The 16,690-nt window shown below is 45.1% G+C and overlaps 1 protein-coding gene across 2 annotated transcripts in view; it reads left to right on the top strand.

Annotated features, from left to right (window-relative positions):
• TXLNG (taxilin gamma) overlaps nucleotides 1–16,690 on the top strand; it is a 42,297-nt gene that overhangs the window by 275 nt on the left and 25,332 nt on the right. The gene's annotated exons all lie outside the window — the stretch shown is intronic.

The raw sequence follows: 16,690 nt of genomic DNA on the forward strand, positions 1-16,690 counted from the left end.
TCTTCCCTCGGGGTGGGGGGTGACGACTGAGGGAGCAGGTGGGAGGGTGGGACCAACATGGAGGGAAGGGGAAGGGGCGACAATTGGCGTTGGTGAGCGCAAGGCGGGAAGGGGAGGGTGGACAGGGGGCACATCCAGGTTGGTGGGCACCGGGGGTGTGAGGCGGGGGCACGCCAGGTGTGACAGCCACGTGCCGTCGGGGACCCGGCGCCAGGTGCCACCTCCCAGTTGCCTCCATCCCCGCGCTGGGCGCAGCCGTTGGTGGGCTGCCTGGTGTCCCTCCGGCAGGTGCGAGGGGCGCACTGCGGGGTGTGTGAGGGGCGCGCTGCGGGGTGGCACGGGCCGGCGCCGGCGAGGTTGTTGCGCAGTAAGATATCAGAAGATATCCGCACGAGAGAGCCGGGCTGGCGAGGCGCCCCTTCCCCCACCCGACGTTCCCCGAAACTGCGTGGGTGGCCAACAGCCCCCCCCCTCCCCTCAGGGTCGCTCAGGCCTCGGACCTCAGGCCTCGGGCTCGGCTGCACGTGGGGTCGTGGAGGGGCAAGGACACACGCAACCAGGGTGCCTCAGTGCTGCAGACTTGCAGGGGGCATCGCCGATCACCTGTCTTCCTTGTCCAGCCTTTCTGCCTCCTTCCCTCGTTTGAATTTTTTCCCCAGTGCATTTCGTCTGTGCCCAGTTGGACGATGGAAAACATGCATCTTGTGGAGAATGCATATCGCGTTGCTCTGCGTCAGAATCCACTCGACAGCACGCCGCGGACGCCACCATCACACCAACGAGTGTGTGCAACTGATGTGGAATCCTGCGCTCCTTGAGCCTGGCCCAGCTTTTAGTCACTTAATCAGGGATGCAGGACCGCCCCCCTTGCCTTACTTGACTCAACGTCCAGGAGTTTTCAGTTTCTCCCCGATACAGGGAAAGCAAGCCCAGGCCCTCCTTCAGAACTGGAGAATGGCACTTGCTCAGTGGGTGGGGTTTGAGCAGGATTGCACAACGAATGGGCTACAGGATTTTTCAGGGCTCTGGCAGGGAGAACTGCAGAAGGGGAGGGGGGCCTCGAAGCAAGGAAAACCCCTTTCGTTTTCGAGTTGCTCTTGATTAGACATACTGGAACGTTCAATTCGTTGGACATGTGCCTGGAGCACTCAAGGTATTTAATGTTAATTATGTATTTGAATACCCTTAAAAATCATCCCTGTGTGGAATTATGAAATAGTCTTTTTCTAATGTGGCTAATGAACTTCAAGAGACCTGACAAAGGGCTAGGTTTGCATTAAGCAGTGTCTGGAATGAGCTTTTTTGGGTCTGTCTCTAAGGCCTGGCATTTTCGCGCCTTGGGGTTAGAAGTAGGTGTTCCTACTTCTCAGTTACCTCTCTCTTCTTCTCTTTCTGCACTTTGAAAGAAAGATCCAGTACTTGCCTGACTGAAAAAAGAAGCCACGGACCAAATGGACCCTAGGGAGTCGGCATTGTCCTCTGGACACTGTAGTTCCCCCAGGGGAGAACTCTGCTCAAAAGCCACTGCAATTCAGGACATCAGTTCCCTTTTGTGCCACTTGGATGGGATAGGACCAAAAGGAGTTGAATTGGGAACAGAGATTAACCAACTAGTATTTCAAAACTACCCAGATAAGAAGTAATGACCTTGAGGCCCAGAGCTCTGGTAACACCTGCATATGAATAGTCCGAACCTCCTTGCATGTCTGCTGCTTTGGTGTGCTGATCTCATACTTCTTGCATATGGGGCATCTTTTCCTGTCTTTCATTCCTTGCTCTCATTTAACGAGCTGATGGCATGGGATGGAAATGCATGGCTAAACCAGTTGCTTTGAAGTTGATTCAAACTTATGGGCTCTCATGTGTGTCAGAGTAGAACTGTGTTCCCTAAGGTTTTCAGCTGGTTGATTTTTATTTTCCCTCAAGTATGTTGCCAGTCCTCTTTGGAGGTGCCTCTGGGGTGAGTTTAAGCTGTCAACCTTTTGGCTGGCAGCCATGCGCGTTAACCTTTGTTCCACTGAGGAACTCCAAGTTCAAGAATGAGGTTCAGTTTTGAATTTTCATCTTTTAAAAACAAGTGCATGAATAGCTTGTAGCTGCAAACAACAAATTTGCATTTCCTCTGGGTCCCTGACTTGGGGGAAAAACTCCTGCTGAACCCTATGCCTTCTTTTTCAGGGAGCAGAAAGGACATTTAACAAATTGGGTTCTTATTTTTTAAAATTATTGAAGGAATGAAAAGAGGAGTGCTTCTTTTGTCATGGTTGGACTATAGTACCTAGCTTGAGTGCAGGACAATCGCAGAGGGACTTGATTGGTTCCTGGTGCCTTAACTGGCCATTTGACCTGCTTTAGTTAAGTGTGGCTTTGTTTCTTAACTACTTCTATGTGAATGGTCTCCAAGGGTGACTCTTTTCTTCTAAGGTTACTATTGAAGGAGCCAGGGCTGCATTGTGGGTTACTTGTTGAGCTGCTAGCTACAAGGTTCGCAGTTTGCACCCACCAGGTGCTCCACAGGAGACAGATGAGGCTGTCTACTCTTGTAAAGATTTAAAGTCTCAGAAACCCAAAGTGGCAGTTCTATTCTGTCCTGTAGGTTTGCTATGAGTTGCAGTGAGTGAGGTAGTTTTTTTTTTTAAAGGCTAATATGACAATTCATTTTGAGGCAGTTGCAGCTAGCCCTATATGACTATTAAAATGAAATAAATGTAATTCCATTCCCTCAGGTCACTAACCTCCTTTCGAGTATTCACTAGTCAATGTGGCTCGTGACTACCGTCTTGGCCAAAGTATAGATCTAGAAATTTATGTCCTGATGTAGAATTGATTTCACAAGGTTGGTTTTATATTTTGCTTGGGAATGGTAAAAAAAAATCTTAGCTATTATTGAATTTATTTATAGGTACATAAAGATAATCTGGAACCTGGGCCTAAATTAACAAAGAGTCTTGTGGTTTTGACAGTGTGTGGACACATCATTAACTCTTTCTGCATCACTCAACTCCTGTGGAGGAGAGCAGGCTGCTGTCATTGCACTCATTTACGAGTGAGAAACTGCTCAGCAAGGTCACGAGAGTTGCCCAAGGGGTGAAGCCGAGCCTGGAACCCAGTAATCCCCTTTCATCTACACCACAGTAATAATCAGGGTAGTGGTGGGTCACGAGTGTGGATTTTGGAGTCGGGACTCTTGGCTCTCTGCCACTTAGAAGCCTGGCAACCTTGGGCAGGTTTCTCAGACATTCTAGGCATCAGGTTCATAACCTGTAGAGTGGGACTGATGCTCTGTTGACTTTTACTTGATCTGGCAGGGAGGATATAAAAGATTCTTTTCTCTGACTGCTGGGTGCTGTGTCTAAACACAATTTTCTAACCTTATGTTGGATTTTCAGATCTTCTATGTGATGCATGCAGTGAGGAGCAACTCTCAGGCCTTAGGTTCAGCAGGAGTATGTGGGTCGGAAACCATTTTACTGCCTTCTTCGATCTCTATCCAAGGACGCCTTGACTTTCCACTCTTCTAGAATAGTAGTTAAGTCATAAGCAAAGTAAAGTGATCTTCTGTTTGCAGATTGTTGTCAAGTTGCGGCTCCACACTTCGGTAGATTTCATTTTCACATTGAAGCAAAGGACAAGCAAGAGGCTACAGGATACATCACATTCCTTTAATCATGCCACGTTTGCATGGCATAGTATGTCTACTTCACTCATCATGGTGTTAGCAGAAGATGGTTTTTATGTTATTTCCTTGGTCATTTATATTGGCCTTGACAAGAGCTGTTTACTTTGAAAAAGTATATGTCAAATTTGGGTGATAGAAAACAAAAGGATTTACTTTTGTGGGATTCTGTTCACATTTTATACATTTTGGAAAATTGTTTCAAAGGAAAAAAAATTAAGTCCTCACTATTTTGTGTACTATGCTAGGCACAGCAACTGCACGTGTTTTCCAGTGTCTCCTTAACTCCTCTGCCCTTATAAGCCCACAACAGAGTCAAATGTGTTGCTATCACATTGGTTCTGGCTTATAGCAACCCTATAGGACAGTAGAATTGCCAATGGGGTTTCCAAGCCATTGAAGCAGACTACCATGGTTTTCTCCCCAGAAGTGGCTGGTGGGTTTGAACTGCTGGCTTTCCAGTTACTTGCCAAGCTCTTAACCACTAGTCCACCATTGTAAACATGGCGCAGGTGGCAGTGATGCCATCTGATCTCTTTGTCTAATTTCACCAAAAGGAAGAAGTATCCAGATCAGCAGCCCAAGACTGATTCTTCTGAGGTGGAGGTCAGAACTCCTCTTTTTTTTTAAACCTAATCCCCAATCCTGACATCAGCTGTCTTTCCCAGGCTGCAAATTATTTCTCTGCTGGGTTCAAGAATCAGTTGGAGGGAGCACGCAGAACTCACAGACCATACTCACAGCCATAGGCTTGATTTATTAGGCAGGTAACCGGTCACAGTTCAGAATCAGGAGTAACGTAGAATACAGTTCTATGGCCAGGGTGGCTCCTTGGCTTTGCCTACAAGGCGGCCTCTCCCTAACCCATCGGGCCTCTTGTGGCAGCCCAGCCTCGGGCCTCCTCAGGCAAGTGTTATAAAGCTCTTTAGCTTCTCTGGTACATTCCTGGGGACACTCCACTTCGCCAGCCTGCTTTGGGTCTCAAGGCACTCGGCGCTCTCACTCTAGGATCCAGCAAGCCCATCATGTGGTCTCCTGCCTTTCTCCTGGTCCTGCTATTGCTGCTTCTCACTTTCTTGCTCCCTCTCTGGTGTTGCAGGTTTCTATTTTCTGGGTCTAGAAGGTTCTTTGGGTTGGGACCCTGGGTCCAAAGGAGGCTCTCCCCTCTTGCTCTTTTTTTTTTTTTTTTGCTGTTGGGATGACTGGCGACTCATTTTATTTTGTTTTGTTTTTAACCATTTTATTGGGGACTAGTACAACTCATCACAATCCATCCATCCATTGTGTCAAGCACATTTGTACCTATGTTGCCATCATCATTCTCAAAACATTTGTTTTATACATGAGCCCTTGGTATCAGCTCCTCATTTCCCCCTCCCTCCCAGTCCCCCTCCCTCGTGAACTCTTGATAGTTTATAAATAATTACTATTTTGTCATGTCTTACACTGTCCAACGTCTCCCTTCACCCACTTTTCTGTTGTCAGTCCCCCAAACTGATGAGTCATTTTAGTAAAACTGACCAATATTATTTGCATGGCCCCACTGGCACAGGGGTGCCATTCGGCTTGTTTGCATTATTAGCAAGCTGTCCATTCCGCTTGGTGTGCCACAAGTCCCACCCAGTCATAGGAGAGACCAGGCCATGGCGAGGAAGCCGCCATGAAAGCAACGATTGCTCCATACCAGTAAGTTCAGTAACCAAACACCAAATAGCCCCCACCCAACTTCTTAACTAGCACAGCTTTTTGTCAATGAAGTTTGCCCAGTAAACCGGAGTCCCCGGCTTAGTATTGTGTTCTGTTCCAAAGATTCCTTTGTCAGGTCTGATGCCAGTCGAATGCCCCCTGTTTCTGTCTTTTCCTGTTTTCCTTGCTACCTTTATAATCTGGCAGGAGTTTGAACAGTACATCATAAAATTCAACATCTGCCTGTGAACATCTGAGAATAAGAACATCAACAAACTACATGCTGCAGCGTATTATTAATGATAACAAAAAATACCCCAAAAGTGAACTGTCAGAAGTATGATTTGTGGTAACTTGAATACATGGAAAATTGGTTGTGTGATTAATAGTGCAATGGATGTGCTCTACATTCACACTTTCTGCTTGCTTAGCACGTTTAACCTAGTAGCTCAAAGAAATCCCATTGTCTCCCACCCACCCCCCAAATCCCTCCTTTTTGGCTCCTTTTGGGTCTTACTGTGATCATTAGGAACTCTTAGATGATTTAACTGATCTGACAGTATGTATAAAGTGTAAAGCAGTACACAAATTTCATTCGTATTTACCAACATAAGAGAATTAGCCATGCTTACACTTTTCCTGGTAGGGCATTTCTAGCGGCGGCTCAAGAATGCTCCGGTGATCTTTAAGATCCAGCCAGATAATGAGACTATTTTTTTATGATTCAGTCTATTTCTTAGATAAAATTCTGCTGACACTTTAGATAGCTTACGTAAATTTTATTGCATGAAGGAAAAGGCATAAAAGATTGTTCCATTGCCAAAGTGTCCCCAGAATGCCGCTCACCCCCCACAAGCCCCCTCCCTTCATTGGCCTTGAGTGATACTGACGTGGGTGAGCTCCCTGCTTGCAGAAAGGTCAAGGTTTGTCGGGGAAGGACAGGCCAGTAGCTTAGAAGTGAGTTTCTTCAGAGCTTTTGGATTGAAATGAGAATGTGTGTGTTTTGTAAAATCTCCTTATTTGAGTCATATTCTAAAAATCTTTGTGCTGCTGAAATATCGTTGCTGTGCTGAATCCTATGACTCTGAAAGGTTGCTCTCTACCATCGAGCCAATTACTCTTAGAGACCCTGTAGGGATAGAGTAGATTTGCCCCTGCGGGTTTCCTGCATTATAACTTTTCTCAGGAGTAGAAAGCTTCATATTCCACTGAGTAGCTGCTGGCTTTGAACTGCTGACCTTGTGGTTAGCAGTCCAATGTATAACCACTACACCACCAGGGCTCCCTGGAAGGTTAGCTATTGTTCATCCCCACTTTAACTTTAGCAGGTACTAGAGGTCAGTGTCACTAAGGGCCCGGGGTAGTGTTGAGCCTTACAGAGTTACTTCCTCGTGTTTCTTTCCCATAGACCCTGCTTTAAGAAGTTTGTTGCCCTGTCATTCCTGGCAAATCCACTTCCCAGTGTAATCCGGGTAAATGGAAATGCAGTGTGGGAGAAGCTGCCTGTTGTATCAAGGTTCAAGTTTACAGAGGCCCACTTATGTTCAAGAAAGTGCATACAACATGGTGTTAGTAACCAGCTACAATGGACAAGTGCAAAGAGAAGCTCGATGTTTCAGAAGTGCCTTGTGATTTACCTAAGGGGAGCTGCGGAAGGGTGACTCCAGAAAATTGGGACAGGGATGCTCCACTTACATAACCCATAAAAGTAGAGGCCCATTTTACATGTGGAGCCTGAGGCTTGAGCACTCGAATTGTGTGGCCTGGGCCCTATCCCTCTGCAGATTGGGTCAGGCCCGAGCATGTTGAAATGGCTCGGCCTGTTAAGATCTTTGAGTTTCTGGATCCTTTCATTGCAGAGATCTAGTTATAGTTACAAGCTCCTTCAGACTGCAGGTAATCATCGAATTCCAGTTTTAGAGCTAGAAGTCAGCACACTTGACCTTAATGAAGGCAATAGCCACAGAAGTTAAATGTGAACTTGAATGCAGTCATCCTTGTATTAAAAGGTAAGTGGCATATAAAGTCTTAATATGCAGCATGTACAGATAAAATCACAGAACCAGCTACCACCGTTTTGGAGAGGAAGCTGGCAAAGTGGCCTAACTAGACCTTCACCGGGGCCTTTGGTTCAATCTCAGTGTCTCGCCAGTGGGGAGAATCAACTGCTCCCATCCCTCAGTTCAGCAAAGCAGCTTGCCCTCTTTCTTCCCAATAGCCTGCTGATGGTTTTCTGTTCTCCATTCTCTTTCATGCCGCAACAAGTACTTTGGATCTTTTCTGCTGCCACCAAGGAGGAGTTGGGACAAATCTTAGAACTCCCCTTGCTTCTGGTTTATGCCCCTCCCCAGAACTCCATCATTGCTGCCCTAGCCTCACACATCGGTGTTTGGTTTGTTACAGCTTTACTGAGGTACAGCTCACAGACCATGCCATTCACCCACTTACAGCGCACAAGCCCACGTGCCAAGTGTGCTCCCAGAGCTGCACCACCTGCACACCTCTATGCAGAATTGAGCATGTGGTGGTAGTTGCGAATATGCATGGCAGACCAATTCAACAGTGTCTCCATGTCCAATTTAGTGACATTGGTGGCATTCTTTACGTTGTGCCACCATTCTCACGCTCTTTTGCCAAGGCATTTCTCCCTCATTAACAGAAAGTCACTGTCCCCTAAGAGTCCTGTCTAATCTTCCAAGCTGCTGTTGTCAGTCATGTAATTTACATAGATGCAATAGAACATAACGCTCAAGGCAGACGTGTCTGGTTAAGGGAAAGGAATGTTCAGTCTTAAGACTTCAGGGGATGTTGTTGGTTTAAGGAGAAAGAGCACCTTAAGACAAATTGTTTCTGGGCTGCCTCCCACTCTCCAGGGTTCTAGCAAGTCTAGAGTCCATGGGACTTTGAAATTCTGTATTTCCTCCTCTTGATCAGGATTTGTCTATGGGCTTTGATCAAAATGTTCCTTAATGGTAGCCAGGCACCATCCAGTTCCTCTGGTCTCATGGCAAAGAAGGCTGCTGCTGAAGGCAATTAACCTTGCACAGCATATCCTGCTCTCCCTGACTCCCCTCCCTCTGCTTCACCAAACAGACTTAGTTTTTAACTGACTTGAGGGGACCATACTCTCTGGGGTATTGTAGAGACAGTTCAGAGTTCAGTCCCTGCTTTCCAAGTCCAAGTCTATGTCCTTGGATGGTCAAATTGCTTAAACTTTTCCTTGTTGCAGAGGCTAATGTTAAAGGTAAGCTAGTTCTGACGGTAAAGAGGAGATAGATCAAATGCAGTTGCCATCTGGCTCTGAGTGAGCCAAGAACAATAAAGGCCAAGGGGAAATGATTTCTTCCAGTTCTCCTGCACCACCCATTTGGACTAGACTGACTGGTACACCCTAGACCAAAAAGGTAAATGAGGCCAGTGTGTGTGGCCAGTGGGTAGGTGAGTGTAATTGGTCAGAGAAAGATGGCTTTCTTTTTGCTCTTCCGCCTGGTTACTGGTGCCCAGAGTGGGGGTAGGGGTGGGGGGGGGTCTCCTAGGTCTGTCTTGTTTGGACTAGGCAGGCCTTTTCTTCTCTATCCTTGCTCTCACCTCTGCTAGGGCAGCAATCCTTACAGTTTTCAGTTTCCCCCTTTTTTGACGCACTTGGGGACTCCAGAGAACTTTTGCTTATACGAGCTGTAGCTAAAAATACTCACCATATTGGAAATTAGAGCAAAAAAATATGAACACATTTAAAAAGTGAACTGAGGTTGTATACCTGTTTTAACATGCTACTCCAAAACTTAGTGGCTTAAATCAGTATTTATTGTGTCATAGCCTGTGAGTTCCGATCTGACTGTAGATCAACTGGGTCCTCTTGTGTCAGAGGCTCACCAACTATTATCAGGCCCACATGGGAGGCTGTTGGCAGGATCAGTTCCGTGTGCGCTGCTGGCTGGAGGCCTCACTTGATTCCTTGCCACGTGGTCTCTCTGTAGACATATTACAACATGTAAACTGGCTTCGTCCAAGTGAGTCAGAGGCAGAGCCAGCAAGTGAGCAGGAAGGCAGTCTTTTGTGATTTAGTTGGTACCGGAGTGACATCCCCTCACTTTTGCTATGTCCTCTTCATTCATAGCAGATCACTAGGGGATGAGCTAACACCAAGGTGGGATTAACAAGAGGTAACATAGGTTAGAAAGAAATTATTTATTGTGAATTAGGTGAAGGTTTACAGAGCATACCATAGTTGTATATTCAGCAGCTCTTACACATTTTGTTTCAACTTATCCACTGCAATCCCTTCAGTGTATTGCTTTTCCCACTTCCTGCCTGTGTTTCCTGTTTCCTTTCCTCCTCCTTTCATAACCCTCTGAACTATTGGCTAAATGCTGCCTTTTAGATCTTAAATGGTGGATTCGTCTAACATGGAGATGAGTTCCATTCCAGACCTGAAGGGTAAGAGCCTTCGTCTTGGAGGTCCCCTTGATCTCACTCCAACCAGTAAGCCTGGTCTCTTTCATGATTCTGTTCTACATGTTTTTCCCACTCTATCCAGGACCTTCTAGTGTGATCCTTTTCAGAGCAGTTGGTAGTGGTAACCAGGCACCATCTACTTTTTCAGGGCTTGAGGTTATGGAGACTGATGTGTGCGTGGTCTCTTAGTCCATTGGAATACACCTGTCTACATTTTCATCATTTTTTCCTCCATGTGGGGAGAACTCAGCAGGTGCACTTTAGATAGCTGTTCCAAGAGCCTCTAAGACCCTGGTCTCTACTTCTCAAAATAGTATATCTTTTTGTGAGTGGTTTTGACAGTTCACCTTGGTGTCCCCTAAGACTATAATCCTGATACCTTCGGCCCAGCATGAGTAAAAATTTAAAAATTCAACACTATTTTCTTAAGTAGAAGAGAAACCTTGTATTACATTTTCTAATCTTTTGGGTTGAATGCTTAGCAGAAGATGGTTGAATTCCCGTATCTGAGGCTGCGTTCAGTGTCTTGCCATGTTCTGTCGTACAGTTGAGGTATGAGATGGTAGTCTGTTCTCACACCTACATGCCCGTCGAACAAGGAGTATTGTCATAGTCTTTGATTAAGTTTGGAAATTCTATGATACTACAAAGGTTAAATTGTAATGGGCAATTCGAAACTCTTGTCTGAACTTTTGGAATGGGTCTTGTTTTCATGCATCATATTTGTCCTTTGAAAAATAATTGCTTTACTGAATTGGGTCGATCTTCCAAAGACTGGGACATTTTGTTATGTGTTATTAAAATAAACCATATTTGTTAATATCACCACTGATACCCCGAGGAAGGCTGTCAAATTCATGTGGCAGATCATTTTCAGATTTTCTAATCTTTGCTTGAAAGCTCAACTTTCATCCTTGGCAATAAATGCTATCAGTTGTCTGCCTTGAAGTGACAGACGCGCTCCATGTATTTCTGAGAAAATGTCTGCCAAATAACCCAAGTCTGAATAAGCAATGATTGTTTGTCTTGGTGGGGGGGAGGGCCTTCACTGAAAGAAGTGGTTAGGTCGAGCCCATAAGCCAGACACCTACCCCATGCTCTTCCTCGGGACAGACAGCATCCATCAGATGCATGGGCTAGGAGAGGACAATGTGTACACAAGGGTTGAGGTGAAGGGCGGAGCAAACCCTGACTTCTTGACAGTGTGTGGGTGGGGAGGTGGAGGGGCAAGGGGGACCAGGCTGGGCAGCCAGCAGGATGACTGACTCACTACCGCTTTTTCACCATTGGTACTACTGCCAACAGCGAAAAGGGTGGGCCCTGGTGGCGCTATTGGCTAAGTGTTGAATTGGTAATCCCAAGTTAGGCGGTTCAAAGGCACCAGCCAGTCTCTGCAGGAGAAAGATGAGGCTGTCTGCCTTTAAAGATTTACAGCCTCAGAAACCCTGTATAGGGTTGCTAATGAATCAGAATCAGCTACCTGACAGTGGATTTGGGTTTTGAGTTCATTATGAAGGTTGCCTGGTTGCGCAATGGTTAAGCAGTTGGCTGCTAACTGAAAAGTTGGTGGTTTGAACCTACCAAGTGCTCTGCAGGAAAAAGATGGGGCTGTCTTCTTGGAAACTGTATGAGCCTATTCTTCACTCTCCTACAGGGTCGCTGTGGGTCAGAATGTACCTGATGGTGCACAACACCACCATAAGCATAGTTTTTGACCTTACCTCATGAAGGATTCCATAGACCATAATGTTAAAAACCACTACTGCTCCAGTTTCACCCAAAGTGGAGTCTATTTTTCATTCTCCATCTTCTCTGAGGCCATCTTGTTCATTATTTTTCATGAGCTTGTATACTTCTCTAAGACTTGCTCCTAAAAATGTAATATCACATATACACAATGGAATATTATGTATTGCTAAAGAATAATGATGAAGCTTTGAAATACCTCATGACATGGCTAGATTTGGAGGACATTATGCTGAGCAAAGTTAGTCAAATGAAAGAACTATCTGAGGCCACTGATAATCAAAAAGGTTCTCCTACCAAAATATCCCCCAGATTCTCAGGATTACTGTGTTGGAACCCCGGTGGCACAGTAATTACACATTGGCCTGTAGTCAGCAAGGTCAGTTGCTCCTCGAGAGAGAGAAAGGCAAGGCTTTCTAACCTCATCAACAGCTACAGTCTTGGAAACACAGGGACAGTTTGGTCCCGTTCGAGAGGCTCACCATGATTCGCCATCCACTCAATGGCAGTGAGTTTGGTTTTTCAGTTTTGAGGTGTGTGTTGGGGGTGGGGGTGGAAGGGGGAGTAATAGGCTACAGGGTAGACACTTGTTAACTCAAGCAAAGGGGAAAATAATACACTACAAGAGGGAGTTGGGGGAACGGGGGGCCAGGGAACAGGGCAAGCTTTGGGGAGATGATTAGTTGTTTGAGTTGAATGCAAAAATGACATGACAAACCATCAATCCAAACTCACTGCCATCCTGATAATTCTGATTTAGAGCAACTCTGTAAGACAGAGAACTTCCTCTGTGGGTGTCCGCAGCTGTAAATCTTGATGGGAGTAGAAAGCCAACATCTAACCCAGTGTTCCACCAGGGCTCCTCTGATACATAAACCTCTACCAAATTCATGATAGAAAGTGTGTGTGTGTGGGGGGGGGGAGAATGAAATCCCAATTGTTACTGACCCAACTGCTTCATCTTGTTAACAGGCAGTTTAGTGATATTAGCAGTCAGAATATTTTACATTTAATCTCTGATTAAAAAAACCCAAATGGACTGCCATTGAGTTGCAGACTCATAGTGACGCCGGGACTGTAACTCTTTGTGGGAGTGGAAACCCCTGCCTTTCCCTCATACAGATTTAGCAAATAAAATTGTCTTTCTTACTAAAGATTTGAAGAGTCTTATGCACCCAAAGAGTCATCTTGATTCTTAGCTTTAAGGTCTTAAGGACACCTTCATAGAAGCATGTCGTTCCAAACTAGGTGTTTCATGATTGCACCTGATTTTTATACAGATACTGCATGGGCTCCGTGTTGTTTGCCAACAGCTTCTCTGTTCCACCCCTACATTTTTTAAAGGTAGTTTCAATTTATTAGTAAACCAGAGAAAATAGCACAAAAATGACCAAGAAAAGTGGATAGGGATTCATCCTCCACGACTGCTGTGTGCGCTGAATAAGCCTTCGGTCGTCCTATCAGACTGACAGACAGACCTCTGAGACATGGAGCGGGAGCCCTGCGTAGGGTCCAGTGCTTTTCTGCTTCTGTGTTGGGGTGACACACACTGCCCGCCCCCCTCCCAATATTCCCATGCCTTTCTGTAGGATCAAGACCTGGGAAACTGGGCTCTTGACAAATACCTTGGGGTCATTTCATTTTTTTGTTGTTTGAAAGAGCACATTTAGAGACATCTTGGAAACTTGGACTATCAGATATTATGGTTTCCTTCTTCTCTGCTGCTTCATTGACCAGATCCATGTTTGTCCCTCTAAAATAGTAAGACCTCGCCTGATGAACTTTTGAAGGCATGAATACACATGATCTTACCTACTCCTTACACTAGCCCTGTGAGGTAGGTGGGGCAGGCATTCTAGTCCAGGGTCTGGAGGCCAGGCCCATCACTGGAGGCCGTCCTGTTCCAGGATGCCTTCTACTATGCACAAGGAGGTAGCTGCTGGTGAACTGTTTTCATGATGAGCAGAGTTTAGGAGAGAGTAAATGCCAATTGAGCTTACAAAGAAAAGGGGTTTTAAGTTTGGACCCAGCCATCAGGGGGCTCTGGATATAGTACACACATCTGTGCCCCGGTGACATCAGAGAAATGAATAATCAGAACAGTGGTGCCTTCCACAAGGGTTTCTTCTTGTTTCTTTGACTCCACAGCGAGGGCCGGAACTTTAAGTAGCACAGTCCAGGAGGAGGGAAAGCATTCCAAGGATTTCTCGTATATGAATTGATTAATTCCCTCACAGTTCCTCTTGCCACTGGGCCTACAGTCTCCATCCACATGCTAGAGCGCAGAGAGGACCTCTTTGTCAGCAAAGTGGATGAAGATGTTGTCGATGTGCCCGGTTTTGTCATCCCAGGTCAAAGCTCCTACTGAAGCTGGGAGAGCACGTTCCTGTCGAAGGTGTATGTATGTTCCAGCTCACAGAAGCCGAACGTAGGCATAGCCGTCCACTTCTGACTGCTTCCTGAACTTTTCCACATTAACCACCTGTGGGTCACGACCCCTTTGGGGAGTGAATGACCCTTTCACAGGGCTTGCCTAAGACCATTGGAAAACACATAAATATTTTACAATATGTAATTACATATTGTTTTGTGATTAATTGCTAGGCTTTAATTATGTTTCTTTTGCAACAATGAAAAGAAATTCTGCGTATCAGATATTTACATTACGATTCATAACGGCAAAATGTCAGTGATGAAGTAGCAATGAAAATCATTGCATGGCTGGGGGGTTACCATGACATGAGGAACTGCATGAAAGGGTCACGGCATGAGGAAGGTTAGAACCACTGCTGCAGAGGAGCTTGCGCTCCCCTCTGATTAAGGCTTACGTGACCTCGCGGGCTGCCTTCTTGTTGCAGGGGTGCTGTTTGGCCACAGCTTTGTTCGCTAATTTGCTTAGAATTTTCTTTGGGGCTCGCAGGGCCAGACTTTTTGAAGTAAAGCACTGGAAGCCTGTGGTGGCTGCTCACCTATTCGCCAGAATCTGAATCCATGCTACATGTGGGCAGTGGGCTGTGGCCAGGCCCAGCCGGCACCAAGACGGTTTGGGTTTGGTCAGACCAGCTCCATAGGGCAGATTGTAGACTTCCCCCACCAAAAAAACAAAAGGTTTTCAAAGTGTACTGTGCCAATGTGTTTTAGTTTTTGCTGCAAACAAAAAGTTGCTTGGATCTCGTATGAAAGTAAGGAGGGTGCAGTCAGTAAAAAGGGGAGGTATACAATATTTGTGTGAAAATATGGCTGATCTTAAATACTCACTTTCTTCCCCCTACTTCCTTCGTACTCTGCTCCATTGTTTACCTGGACAATGCTCTCACTCAGAATGGTGAGTGAACCAAAAGAATGCATTTCTTTAGTCATTCATATGTTCTGATGCTGGGAGTTTTTCCTGCTTTCTCCACTCTAGCCTCACATCTACTGTGAAGTGTGCCGTACATCACGCAGCCTCCCACATGTAAGCGTTCTGTACCAATATTACTGGGTTGCTGTCTTCTGTTTCAATTTTGCATGTAGTAAATCCCATATCTAAATCTGCCTTGTCTGGTTTTGAAAGCCAAACTGAAAAAAAAAACAAACAGACCCACTGCCATAGAGTCGATTCCAACTTCTCGCAGCCCTCTACGATCAGGGTCACTATTTGAAAACAAGTGCTATAGAAATAAGAGGTCTCAAACAAGTATTTCAGTCTTCAAATCAAAGTGAGGTCTCAATTTGGGGAATTTATATTTTGAGATAATAAGAATCTAGTATCCTAAAAATTATAGCTGTACTACAGAGACCAGAATCTAATGATACATTAGTACCCAGTAAAATGACATTTTATCTGTTAAAAATACAGCCCCTTTAATTTCATTTTACCCATTTGTTCAAATACAGTAAAACAGGCTATTTTAGGAGGCTGTTACATAACACATATTAAAAAGGTCTTGACCCAAAATGGTTAAAATAGAATTTGGAGATGAATGATTGATAAAGTGCTAGCTAGCTGTGTGGAAAATTTTGTTATCTAGAGTAATCCCTTAAAAGATTACGATACCCTTAGTAATATATAAAACTCTGTTGTATGATCTATATTCAGTTAAAACCAGTTTTCTAATCTGTGCTCATAAAAATGTAATAGTTTGCTTGTAAACCTTGGAATTTCGAGGTGTAAGCCCCTCAAATGACTGGGAAAGTTGCAGAGGGAGGTTCGTTCCAGAAAGATCAGTAATAGGCCCAGTAGCTGACTCTGAGAGTTTAGGGTTCTAGTATATTTCTGCTCTTCTCCAGGGCAGTCTGCCCTCCCTGGCCCAAATCTGACCAGGCAAAGTCACCTAGTAACATTCGTAGGGATGTCTCTACATCATGTGCTAACAGATGGGTACTTTCCAGGGTATTTTCACTAGCCCTCTTCCCCTTAGCTGCCCATCAGTTGGTATTCCTACCATGTAGGCACACGCTACTACTTTCTCAGAGGCTCTTTCATGTAGAGGTGGAGGGAGGAGTCTTATCCGGAAAGACAAAAGGTGACATTAGCTACAAATGATGAGGCAAGATGAGAGGGAAACGAGGCATGAATGCTTGTGTGCTATACAGATTCATTTAATTTAATATACTGAGTGCCGTGGTCATTTTGAATTAGGTGAGCAGGCCTTTCTGAAGTCTTTTAACTTTTGTCTTTTTGCATGTGTATGGTAGTAGCCGTTAACCTACATGCTTTAATCCAAAAACAAGAGTAGCAGGCCTACTTAAGTTTTTTTTTAAATCCCACCCACTGCCATGTATTTAGTTTGGACTCACAGGCACTCCATAGGACAGAGTAGCACTGGTCTTTTGGGTTTCTACAAACTAAATCGTTTTTTTTTAGAAGCTAAATCTTTACGGAGACAGACAACCACATTTTTCTTGCACAGAACAATTGGTGGATTTGAACCTCTGAACCCAACCCTTAACTGAGTCCTTTTTCCAAAGTGAGGAACTGAAGAAGTTCCCTGTAAATAAAACCAGGACTGGAAGAAAATCATAGATTTCATAAAGGACTTGTATTTAGAGTATAGGAGTTCCTGGGTAGCATAAACATTTAAGGACTAGAATAATAGCTGAAAGGTTGGTGGTTCAAACCCACTCAGAGATGCCTCAGAAGACAGA

Source organism: Tenrec ecaudatus, chromosome X (assembly GCF_050624435.1).
Source record: "Tenrec ecaudatus isolate mTenEca1 chromosome X, mTenEca1.hap1, whole genome shotgun sequence".
NCBI lineage: Eukaryota > Metazoa > Chordata > Mammalia > Afrosoricida > Tenrecidae > Tenrec > Tenrec ecaudatus.